At 44.5% G+C, this 12,008-nt stretch overlaps 1 long non-coding RNA gene across 2 annotated transcripts in view; it reads right to left on the reverse strand.

The window, feature by feature from the left end:
- Positions 1-12,008, reverse strand: part of LOC138481724 (uncharacterized) — a 389,601-nt gene that overhangs the window by 192,646 nt on the left and 184,947 nt on the right. Inside the window, exon 1 of one of the 2 annotated variants that reach the window (XR_011274358.1) lies at positions 8,615-8,741. The exons of the other annotated variant lie outside the window; for it this stretch is intronic. This is a non-coding gene — a long non-coding RNA (uncharacterized lncRNA). Of the gene's footprint in view, positions 1-8,614; positions 8,742-12,008 lie in introns of those variants that run through there. 2 annotated transcript variants of the gene reach the window in all.

The raw sequence follows: 12,008 nt of genomic DNA on the forward strand, positions 1-12,008 counted from the left end.
CTGCAGCGCCGGCAGCATCGACGGCGTCGACACAGGCCTCGAAGCCGGAGCTCTGAGCGTGTCTCGATGACCTAGGCGCCGACAGCGTCGACGACCCCCTCGGAGGTGGAGCCTCAAGAGAAATCGCTGACTACCTCGGCGCCACAGGCGTCGCCGTCTTCTTTGAAGACGGCACAGGATCACGCGGTCTTGAGCGAGTCTAGGACCGGGACCTGGAACGGGCATGGCTTGTCCGAGCGGCACCTCTCCCGCGAGCCGTGCCGACCACCCGAGCCCGAAGGCGTACGAGCAGTGTCTCTGGACCGGTGCCGACCGACCCCACTCGGAGGCGCGGACGGACCGGTGCCCTGCAATTCAAGGATCGCTAGCATCTGCTTCCCGAAGGAAGCCCATTCCTCCGGTGTCACTTGCACGGCGGGATAAGCGACCCGCCGACGGGCGGACTCCTCAGAAGAGGACGGGGAAGGCGACCGATGCCGGCGCTTCCGGGAATGCCTCAAAGAGGCAGAGGAGTGGCGAGACGACTCCTGGAAGGAGACCCACTGGACTTCCGACGATGACGCGGAGAGTCGCCTCTTGAGTCATCCGTCAAAAGCCCCGTAGACCTCGACTTCTGGGGCTTAGACACCCGACCTACCGACAGCTTCTTCTTGCGTTACCGCAAGGCCTTGGCCGTGAGCGACTGGCAGTCGACAGTCGTCCGTATCGTGGGCCTCCCCGAGGCACGGGAGGCAGGCGTCGTGCGAGTCTGTGACCGACATCTTGGACCCACAGTCCCTGCATTTCTTGAAGCCCGGACACAGGGTTGAAGACGAAGTAGACATCACCACGAACAGGTCTTCAGAAAAAAAATCGAACAGGTTCAACAAACCGAGAAGAAAACAGCAAACTCCAAAGAGTCAAGGCGTACCGAGATTCACAAAGCGAACACGTTCGCGGAAAAAACGGAACTGAGGCTATGGGCGTCGTGCGTCCTACTTATCACATCGGGTGACGTCAGCCGTCAGAGGAGGTCCTCGGGGACAGCGCATCGACGCAGGACACAGACGCCGAAGATTTTCCGAAGCAGCACAGCTGTGGACATTACCTGTCATAGATATGGAATACGTCGGAGGACCCAATCCCCTCAAAATAACTAATGATAAACTGATTATCAAACAACATATTGACTTCATATCAACATAAGTATATACATTATATACAAAAACACAAAACACTAGACACGACAAACTTCAATCCCCTCACCAATCCCGCACCCCAACTTGAAATGTAATATATAGTTAAAACCTGCTCTGCCAGAGCATCAAGCTTAAAACTCATTAAATATACTCCACTGCTCTTTATAGGGTTCTTCTCTATGTAATGTACCAAATTTAATCTTCTCAAAGGGTAAAAGTATCTGCACATGCACTAGCCATTCTTCAACACATGGCTTTTTTCTAGTTTTCCAGAAACGCACAATTTGTCTGGTCGCCACCAGAAGAACTTAATTGACCCAACACAATGTCGCATAACTAAGATGACGAGTACAGCTCAGTGATTTCAAAATTACATCTAGTGGTGTTCTTGGGAAAGCCACATTCTAAACTATATCAACCCTATCTAGAATATCATGCCAAAAACCCTTAACTCTTGTACAGTCCCACAGCATATGCAACATAGTGCCCTTTTCCTTCATGCAACTACAGCATCTATCATTATTGCTTAATCCTAGTTTAGTCATCTTATCCGGAGTCCAAAAAAGACGCCCCAAAATCCTTTGATGGACATAGAGTAAATTCAGATCAATTTTTGTCTTAACCGGAACCTTCCATAAGCTCTCCCATTCCTTCATTGGTATTACCACTCCTAATTCTTCAGACCATGCAGTTCTCAACTTATCCAATGACACTATTGAATTGCTTTCAAGCGGGAAAAGTATTAAAAAACTCGACACCACACGACGAGCAACCTTAAGAAAGTCACATCTCTCAGGCCTCTCCATCAGAGGTATGTCTAGCATTTGTTGTCTCTCAGATATCGTAGCCTTCAACAGGTTATACCTTAGCTCCCGTTTCTGTAGAGCAAATGTCATCCTTAAAGATTCAAAAGTTTGCATTCCTCCTTCACACCAGATATCTGCCACCAGCAGTATCCCCCTATTAATCCAACTCCTCCAACATAACATTTCATTATTAATCTGTAATCCTGGATTTTGTGAGATGGAAGCCTCCTTGTACATATATAATCCTTGTCCACTCCCCCCGCATCTTTAGTGGCAAACGCTGCTTATAAATTAGTTACTTGTCTAGGTAATTTACCAAAAGAGTATAAGCTTTCAATATGAAACAGTCTCATTTTAGACTCTTCAATATGAGCTCAAATTGAGATCCCTGGCCCATTCATGGGAAATGGATAACTGATTTCTTTAATAAAATGCTTTTGTAATACTTATCAAGAATAGGGATTCCCAATTCCCCCTTCATGTCTGCTCTGAGTCATAAGCTACAGTGGTATTCTAGGTCTTTTCCCAGCACCCCATAAGAATTCTTGGAAAACTCTCCACACTTTGTAAATTTCAAAAGGAAGCGAATGAATTATATACAAAACTTTAGCTAAGAGCACCATTTCGATGGCGTTAATCTTTACCCAATTAGATAATGGGTGTCTCCCCCACTTACGGATATCTTTCCAAATTGTTTCTATAACCAGATCTACATTGAACCTAGCCATCCCGTTCACATCTCTGATGAGATATACCCCCAAATACTTCACATGTCTATTTTCCCACTTATAATTTAACAACTGATCACGCACCGGAGTATTCCGTACCGGAAACAAAACTGTTTTCTCCCAGTTAATTCTGTAACCCGAGTGTCTACCTACTTCCTCAACCATATTTTGCAAAATAATACCCCCCTCTTCAGGATTACCAAGAATAATTGTAACATTGTCCACATAAGTTGCAGAGTTCCCCAGGGATCCTCCCTTTCCCCACTGCTTTTTAATCTATATGTAAAATTATTCATAGATATCCTAAGAAAGCATGGCATACAGTTTCACTTGTATGCGGATGACACTCAGGTGTTCTTGAGGATACAGAATCAAGAGGGAACATACGAGATAGTGGGAGGATGCCTACAAGAAATACAGGGCTGGATGTGTGCGAATCAGTTGTGAATGCCAGCAAAACTGAAGTAACTGTATTCGCCTCAAAACACCATCTACAGAAGGAGAAATTGCATCCCCCTTGCCTATTGGGGACACAGTTCAACTTTTCTAAGAAAATGAAAAACTTAGGCTGTATTTGGGAGGACAATATGGCAAGTGGAGCTTGGGTGAGCGTGAAGGTGCAGGCAGCATACCACTCATTGCGCATATTGAGACATACCTTACCTTTCATTATGAATGAGGATAGAGCGGTAGTTATCGGTACTCTGGTCAATTCGAAGCTAGATTATGGTAACGCATTGCTGTCGGGTATCCCAGCCTACCAACTGCAAAGATTGCAGTTGGTCCAAAATGCAGCAGTCAGACTGGTGCATAGGGCAAAAAAATCAGCCCCAATCTCCATTCTGAGAAAAGCCCTACACTGGTTGCCAGTAAAGGAGAGAATAGAATTTAAGGTCCTCTCTCTGGTCTACAAGGGTGTGAATAAGATAGGACCAACATACCTATCAGACAAAATCAGGAGGTATCAAGCCTTGAAGACCCATCTGTTCTGTTAGGTTTTCCTTTGTGTACATTTACGATTGCTGGTGCTAAGCAATCTCATATGATTTAGTGGATCGCTCATAGACAAATGGCAATTGATACATCTGCGCCCAGTTACGATTTAATTCATCCGGTGCACATTATAAATACTCAATTCAATTTAATAAACCAGCACTTTAATTTCAGACTCCCCTATTCTAAAACCCAAAAGACTCAGTCTGCCGAACATAAATCAAAAACGGCTCTGGGGCCAAATTGAAGAGGTAAGGCGACAAGGGACATCCTGACGTGTGCCTTTACAAGTCTAAAAGAAGCCGACAGGTCCCAGTTTACCCAGACCCTGGCACTAATAGCCGAATGCAATGCTCCAGCGGCATTAATGAATAGAGGACCAAAACCCATCTTCATCAGAGTAAAATTTAAGAAGGTCCAATTCACACTATCAAATGCTTTTTCGGCATCTAAAAAAATAAGAAGTAAACCATCTGATTCTGACGTCGACAGATTACAGATATCTAAGAGAGTTCTAATGTTATCATATCCATAGCGCTGTTTCATAAATCCCAGTTGAGTCCTATCAATAAGATCACACACATGTTTATCTAGTCTATTAGTTCCAATTTTCGTGAAGATCTTCCCATCCACATTAAGAAGAGATAAAGGGTGATAGTTGCAGCACTTCGAAGCATCTTTCCCTGCTTTGGGAATCAGACAGAGTACCCTCCATTAAAAATCAATTGTAAAGGGCACATAATTCTGGTGCCATCTGTTCATTAAATGATTGGTAAAATTCAGTGGGTAATCCATTTGGGCCCGGCAACTTACCAGTCTTCAAGCCTTTAACAGCCACTAAAACTTCTTCAACTAATATAGGAGCATCAAGACACTCTCTAGCATCATTGGACAGGTAGGGAACACCAATCTTATAAAAAAACTCTTCCATCTCGCTTTCCAATGCAATACGATCTTCAGTATACAAAGATTCATAAAATGAGCAAAAACACTCACTAATCTGCTCCCTCTTAACAAATATCCCACCGGATCCATTATCCAGCTTTTGAATAAAAGATCTCTCACAAAGGCCCCACAATCTATTTGCTAGTAGTTTACCTTCACTCAACTTCCCAAAAGCCTTGTCTTGAATAAAATGCACCACGATCAGCTTGTGCATCAATTTCACAGCGTAGCAATTACTTCACGTTGCCCATCTTAACACGATCTTTAACAGCTTTAGTACGCGCAAAGGTGGACTGTGACTTTCCCAATTCAAGATCTTTCAATTTGCCTTCCCCCCCCCTTCTTCCTCACCCTAGCAGTTCAATTTATCAATTCGCCTGTAACTGAGGCCTTGAAAGAATCCCACACCAATAGGCTACCAGCAGATATCAGCGGAACAGTTATTTTCAGTGAAATGGTTCAAAATAAAGCTATTAAGTGACTTAGAAGCACTTTCTTCTTTCAGGATAAATGGTTTTAGTCTCCATCTGCAAAAATCTTGCCCATGTAGATCTAAATGCAGTTTAATCAAAACGAATGAATGATCTGAGAGATGCCGTTCACATATCCGAGCTTCAATTACAGCCTCAACTAATTTGTCAGAAGCCAGTACATAGTCGATCCTTGAAAGGGAGTCATGAACTGGAGAATAAAATGAAACATCCTTCTCACCCTGGTGTAAACAAGTGTCAATCAAGTCAAACGCCTCCATAAATTCCCTACTGGATTTCTGACCATTGAACAAACACGTTGAGGATCTATCCAACTTGAAATCTAAAACACAATTGAAGTCCCCTGCTAAAATAATCAACTCCCCCTTCATACCAGAAAGAAGCTTGGTTAAGGAATTAAAAAAATGTCATCCTGCTGCACATGGGCCATAAACAGAACCAATGGTAATAAGTTTATCTTCATATTTCAGGTCAACTAGAATTATACGACCTACGTCGTCCATAGCAACTTTATCCACAGTGTCCTTTTGTGAATCTGTCAGGGAAAACATTAGCCACCAGATTGGCTTGAAAGGTGTCATCCCTTTATTTATTTTTTGCCTAGTACAGAAGTTCATAAGTACATTCATAGAGCGTGGCTAAATAGGAAGGCTGGTCTGGATACCAAGAAGCTGATTCCCATTTATTTACTCAACCTTTAAACCATTTTTAGTTGTCAGCTTTGTTTCGTACATAATGTTGCACATGTTTGTGTGCTTGCCTATATGTTGTTGTTTAATACCTTTATTCGGCATGAGCCATATCAGTAAAGAAACAACAACATGGTTACAGTCATCAATAAACAAACGCCTATATGATTTTACATCAAATAAAGGTAGACTGGCTGAATGACTGACATCCAAGACTTGGCTGCCAAATGAACATAGGCCCTTTTCAATGGAGAAATGGCCAGGCCCATGGATATTCATCTCCTCTCCTGGGGAGGAATTTCCACCTATTTAAGGCTAAAGAGATCAAACAATATCGATTGGGATGTTGGAATTTTGGAAAATCTAACCCTAGGTTCTACTCATTTTACTAACATGAGGGTCAACCCTGTATCAGGTTGTTTGCAACCCACTTCTAGCATCACTCATGGTACGACAGAATCAGGAGACTGACATGGAGGCATGATGGTTAGGACTTATAAAAAGAAGGCCTAATCTGTACCTAAACCTACAACGCTAACCCTAATAGAAAATAGAACAAGCAAAGGGTGCTTGGTAGGGGGTCCAGATGTCTACACAGAATAAGTCCAACATTCAGAATCCTAACCTAACCTGGTTCCTGTCCCTACCTCTCAAAGGGAAATAAACACATGCTTTAGGAAGTGCCCAATGCAAGGGATGGCTACTTGCTTGTGACCACTGCCCATTTTTCTCCTCATCATAGGCCCTGGACTAGGTTTGCAATTCCGATCATACAGTTTGTGTCCTGCTGAAGGCTGTCCCAGGACTCCAGACAGATCGATCTGCATTTCGTCCACCCTAGGGTTCTCACAGTCTTTCGACCAATACTCAAGGTCCTTGCAGTCTTGTCCCCACTCTGGGGCTCTACTCCTCATCACTTCCACTCTAGTGTTTCTTCCTTCTTTCCCACTCTGGAGCACCCCTCTTTCTCACTCCCCACTCCGGGGATGCTAGGGTTCCCTCCCTACCCTGGAGTTGTAATGCCTTACCTGCGGAGCTTGGCAGGAATGCTGTGAATCATTTGCCACCATTATCAGACTACAGAGGGAGCAGCCTGGTGGGAAGAGTGTGGTTGGTACTAGAAGGGGCTCCCAGTCATCCTTCGGTTGATATGGACCCTGCTGCCAGACTGTTCAAGTAGCCGTATGAAAAAGGAACAAGGATTAGCTCCGATATTGTGGTGTGCTCCCTTCTCTCGCTCTCGTTCCTGGTACCTGAAGATCAGGAGTGCTAGGGTGCTTGGCAATTCAATTTTCACTCCTTGGCTGAGACAGCTTCTACAGCTTCTTCAGGCGCCCCCGACCCCCCATTCTCATTACTGTTCCCAGTAACTGCACTGTGTAGTTTGAAATGTCTTTCTTTCCTTTCTTTCCTGGTGGTCTTACAATGTCTTTCTTTCCTGCAGGCAAAATGAGTGGAGTGAGGAACGTACCGTGACGGCCCAAGCAACCGCACAACATGAAACCTGGTAGGCGTTGTGTGAGTAAATAGGAATCCTTTCTGTTGAGTGGTTGACAGTAATGTCCTTGATCTCCTTTATAGGTGGATTGCAATGGAGCGTGAGAGGTGCCACAACAGTGGAGCATAACTGAGTGAAGAGCAGACAATTGAGTGATGAACAGAAAATTGTTTTACTTGATCCTTTTTTTGTGCCGGTACTGATGAGGATACAGGTACAAGTGCAGCTCTTGATTAATGCTACGGATTCTAAAGTAGGTGAACACATTAGTTCTCCAGAAAGAGAAGCATGGGAGTGGCAGTGGGTGTGGCTTAAATAGCCTTATGCCTAAAATGCCCCTGATGCTTACACAACAACACGTGTGATCCAGGTGCACGCTGGGTAACATAGTTCATGCCTCCTGGCTCACCCATTCTCAGCCAATGTGGTCCACGTGTCTATCCCTCAGCCATGGTTCAGGCTAATGTTAATGTTAATTATTTCTTATAAGGCACAACTCGCCCATAGGCCTCAGTGCACAGCAAGTAAGAGCTCAGTTGCAAGGAGCGTGGTGAAGTACCAGGGAGACACCAGGAGCTAGTGAGCTCTAGTCATTGCAATTAAGAGATTTCTTAAGAGGAAAACTCTGGACAAGTAAGCAGAGAAACAGGAAGGGAGTTCCAAAAGCATAGAGCAAGAGAATCAAAGCTTGTGCCTACAAAGCGAGTAAGCTTGTATCATGGTTGCTCAAGATTATTGGAGTTACTGGATCATGGAGAACGGGATGACAGAGAACTTCATCTGCTCTCTTTGAAACAGGATGGCACATTGTCAGTAAGGCCAAACAAGGATGGTGTCCCCTTCTTCCTGGGCATCGAGGGAGAACATACTATAGAAAACGCAGAAAATGATGCCTCATAGAACATGAATTATTTAGATTAATTTCATTTCAATGGGCTCTGGACAGAGTGGAAAAGGCAAAGGATTAGTGTAAACAAGTTATTTAAACAAAAATCACTATTTCATTATACATTTATAAAAAACAATTTGTAAACACCATTGAAGTAGATCAGAAAATCTCTCTTCAATATACTTTCAATATCTAAAACATGAAAAAAAACATACATAGAAAAACATGTATTCATTCTAATGTGCAAAAATAGTCTCCAGGTAAAGGTGCACAATCCATAATCATCAAATTTATGCCATTTTGAGACTCTAAATATATCTGACATTAAACATCAACTAAAAGGTATTAGAGAGGAGTATAGATGTAAGCAAATCTATAATTTCTAAATCTCCCTTACCAATACTTTTGATGGAAGCCACATCTAAAACTCAACTGGGAGCGGATGGCCTTCTTCCTCAGGACTTGAAAAACGGTGAGATATTTTCTCTGGTTATTGTTCTCACCATCCCATATTGTATCTTTATGGTACTAAACACAGAAAAACATTAAAGACAATTAAAACCAAACACTGATACTTCGCTGCATCTTCACAATGTCCTTTGAACTCCTGTTTAACATGAGAGAAACATTGACCAATTTCTTGTTCTCTCTAGTAGCCAAACGGGCAAATATTTCTCACTCTGCAGCAATGCAGAATTCTTTTCTGCAAAGTAAACAGGAAAATGGGAATAAACCTTTCATTTTCCTTTAGTGTATAGCTACATGAAGCACTGCAGGATGAAGACATTCAGCCATGAAAAGCTAACCTCTTATTCAAGTGTGTACGTTTATCTTCAGGCTATTCCTTTCCTTAACTCTGCTCCAGAGGCACATCTAAGAGGCATAAATTCCTGAAAACTAAAATCGGAATAATGTTTCCTCAATTTTTCATGTGTGGATTTCACATGGTTATTGTCTGCAAGTAAAAAAACTGCATACTTTTCGGAATAGATATGGTTCGCCACACGGTCACTCCATTGGGAGTCCTTCAAGGATCCCGTCTCTCCCCACACTCTATAACGCTTATACAAAATGATTTTTTGCAGCACTAGAATAATTCATACACACTTCACTGACGAGACACAAATACTTATTCCATTCACAGGCAACCTCAAACAGGATACGTTGTGTCAACAAAATCTATTCTCTTATACAAAACTGGATGGCACAATATAGTCTCTGCTTCAATGGGGAAAACAGATACTCATAGTGGGCACCCTGGCCTGCCTAAGCAAGCTCCACCCTGAATGTACCTCCATAGTCATAGATGGCACCCCAATCACCATATCACACCAAGTCAAAACACTGGGGGTTTAGCTGGACTCCAGTCTCACCATGGGAAAACATTAGCGCACTTGCCTCCTCCACAGCATATACAGCCAAACTTATCGCACTGTTTGGAAGCAATTAACCTCCAACCCCACAAACGGCCCGACTCACTATAAAGGACACACTCTTGATGCCATCTTTAGCTCCAACACCCTGATTCATTTAAAGCCGCCCACCGCTATCCTCTGGTTCGATCATTTCATTCTCTCGTTCACCATTCACTCACCCGACCCCCTACCTGTACTTGAATCTGAACCTCCAAATCTACACAAATGCTGGAAAAAACTAATAATAGTCCCGGACCTAGCCGACGCTCTCCTCCAGTCTCCACCACCTTCCTGCCAACTCAACAAACAACTAACCCCTGATGCCTTTGACTCATGGCTCAACGCATCTCTGATGCGGCTCACACCCCCTTGCAAACCATCAACCCGCCGTGGCCTCTTCCCCAGATGGTTCACTACCGAGTTGAAGATCACTAAACAACTATATAAATACCTAGAACGCAAATGGCAGAAAGACAAAACTCGTGAGAATAAGACCACCCTGGCCCGACACCTTTATCGGTACAAGGCCAAAATCCGGAAAGCAAAAAAAGCCTACTAGAACTCCCTAATCCTAAAATGCAAAAACCCAAGCAAAGAACTCCACAAAATCATCTCCGAATTCACCCATCCGGCTTGCAACACGACCGTCCCAACCCCCTCACAATCACTGTGTGACTCACTCTCCCTCCACTTTTTCACGATGGCTCTCGAAGGAACAAATACTCTAGCCACCAAACTAGCTCTCACATCCTCCAAGCAATTCTCCCCTCATACCGGCCGCCCCACCAGCTGTGACCTCTACACAACCAACGTTTGAATCCTTTAGTCCAATATCACCAGAGCAATTTCTCAAACTTCTATCTGCCTGCAAACCATCTGGCTCGCCGCTAGACCCTTGCCCGGCCACAACCCTCAAAGAAATCTTCGCTTCCACCTGCGCAGGAGAACACGAAAGATCCATCATAAATGCCTCCCTTTCCTCTGGTATCTTTCCCGACGCATTCAAAACGGTTCATGTCAAACCTCTAATTAAAAAACCTTCGCTCGATCCTCTCGAGCCCAAAAACTACCGCCTCATCTCAAACACCAGATTCCTTGCCAAACTCATCGACCGAAATGCGTACTAACTAAATGCCTTTGTCGAAGTCAACAATCGCCTAGACCCCGCTCAACAGGTTTCAGAGCCCGTCACGGAACTGAAACCACCCTAACCTCAATTTGGGACGACCTTAAAATGACAGCGGACTCCGCGGGATATGCAGCACCAATCCTTCTTGAACTATCCGCTGCCTTCGACACAATCAATCACTCAATCCTCCTTGACCGCCTCCACTCCCTAGGAATGCGTGGAACCGCTCTTAAATGGATAGCTTCATTCCTCAAAGATCGGTACCAAATAACGATGCTCTCCAACTATACCTACCAAGCCCGACCAGTAGACGCAGGAGTCCCACAAGGAGCATGCCTATCCGCCCTCCGGTTCAATCTCTACTTGATCACCCTCCCACCAATAATTTGTTCGCACAACATCCTGTGCTACAACTATGCTGACGACACTCAACTAATTCTAAAACTCCTGAACTCAAAACCCAACTGCCAACCTGACCTGGCCTCCTTCCTCCTTGACATAGAACTCTGGATGACCCAAAGCCACCTACTGTTAAACCCCTCCAAAACGGAAATCGTGGTATGTGGCAACCTGGAACTTCTTCCACAACCACTACCCTGGCCATCCGCCATGGCCAACTCACTCACCCACACCAACTCAGTGAAAAATCTTGGATGCACCCTTCACTCTGACCTAACACTCTCGCGCCAAGTCAACAACGTCTCAAAGTCCTGCCACTACCACCTTAAAACACTTAGGCGCATCTTTCCATATCTCTCCTTTCCCAACAGACTCTCCGCAGTCCAATCAATCGTTATAACAAGGCTCGACTACGCAAACCCCCTATAACTCGGAGTACACGCGTACCAACTGAATAAACTCCAAAGGGCACAAAACGCGGCAGCCAAATTGCTTCTCGCACTTGGCCCAAGAGACCACATCTCCCCAGCCCTTAAGACGCTGCACTGGCTTACAGTAGCCCGAAGGGTGACTTTCAAAACCTTGTGCATCTCCCATCGAACACTGCATAAAACCGGGCCCCAATATCTTCAAGACAAGCTAAAACCCTACCACCCTCCACGCACCCTAAGCTCAAGCTCAGCCGGCCTCCTAGTCATACCTAAGACAAATGTAATCAGATTAGGCGGATCATCATTCTCAGCCTTGGCCCCCACGCTATGGAACTCACTCCCACCCCACATCCGCCAAACTGAGTATTTGATGTCTTTCCGCAAACTACTGAAAACCTGGCTCTTCCCCTAAAACCA

This window comes from Ambystoma mexicanum, chromosome 5p (assembly GCF_040938575.1).
Source record: "Ambystoma mexicanum isolate Mex_15411 chromosome 5p, UKY_AmexF1_1, whole genome shotgun sequence".
In the NCBI taxonomy this organism is placed as follows: Eukaryota; Metazoa; Chordata; class Amphibia; order Caudata; family Ambystomatidae; genus Ambystoma; species Ambystoma mexicanum.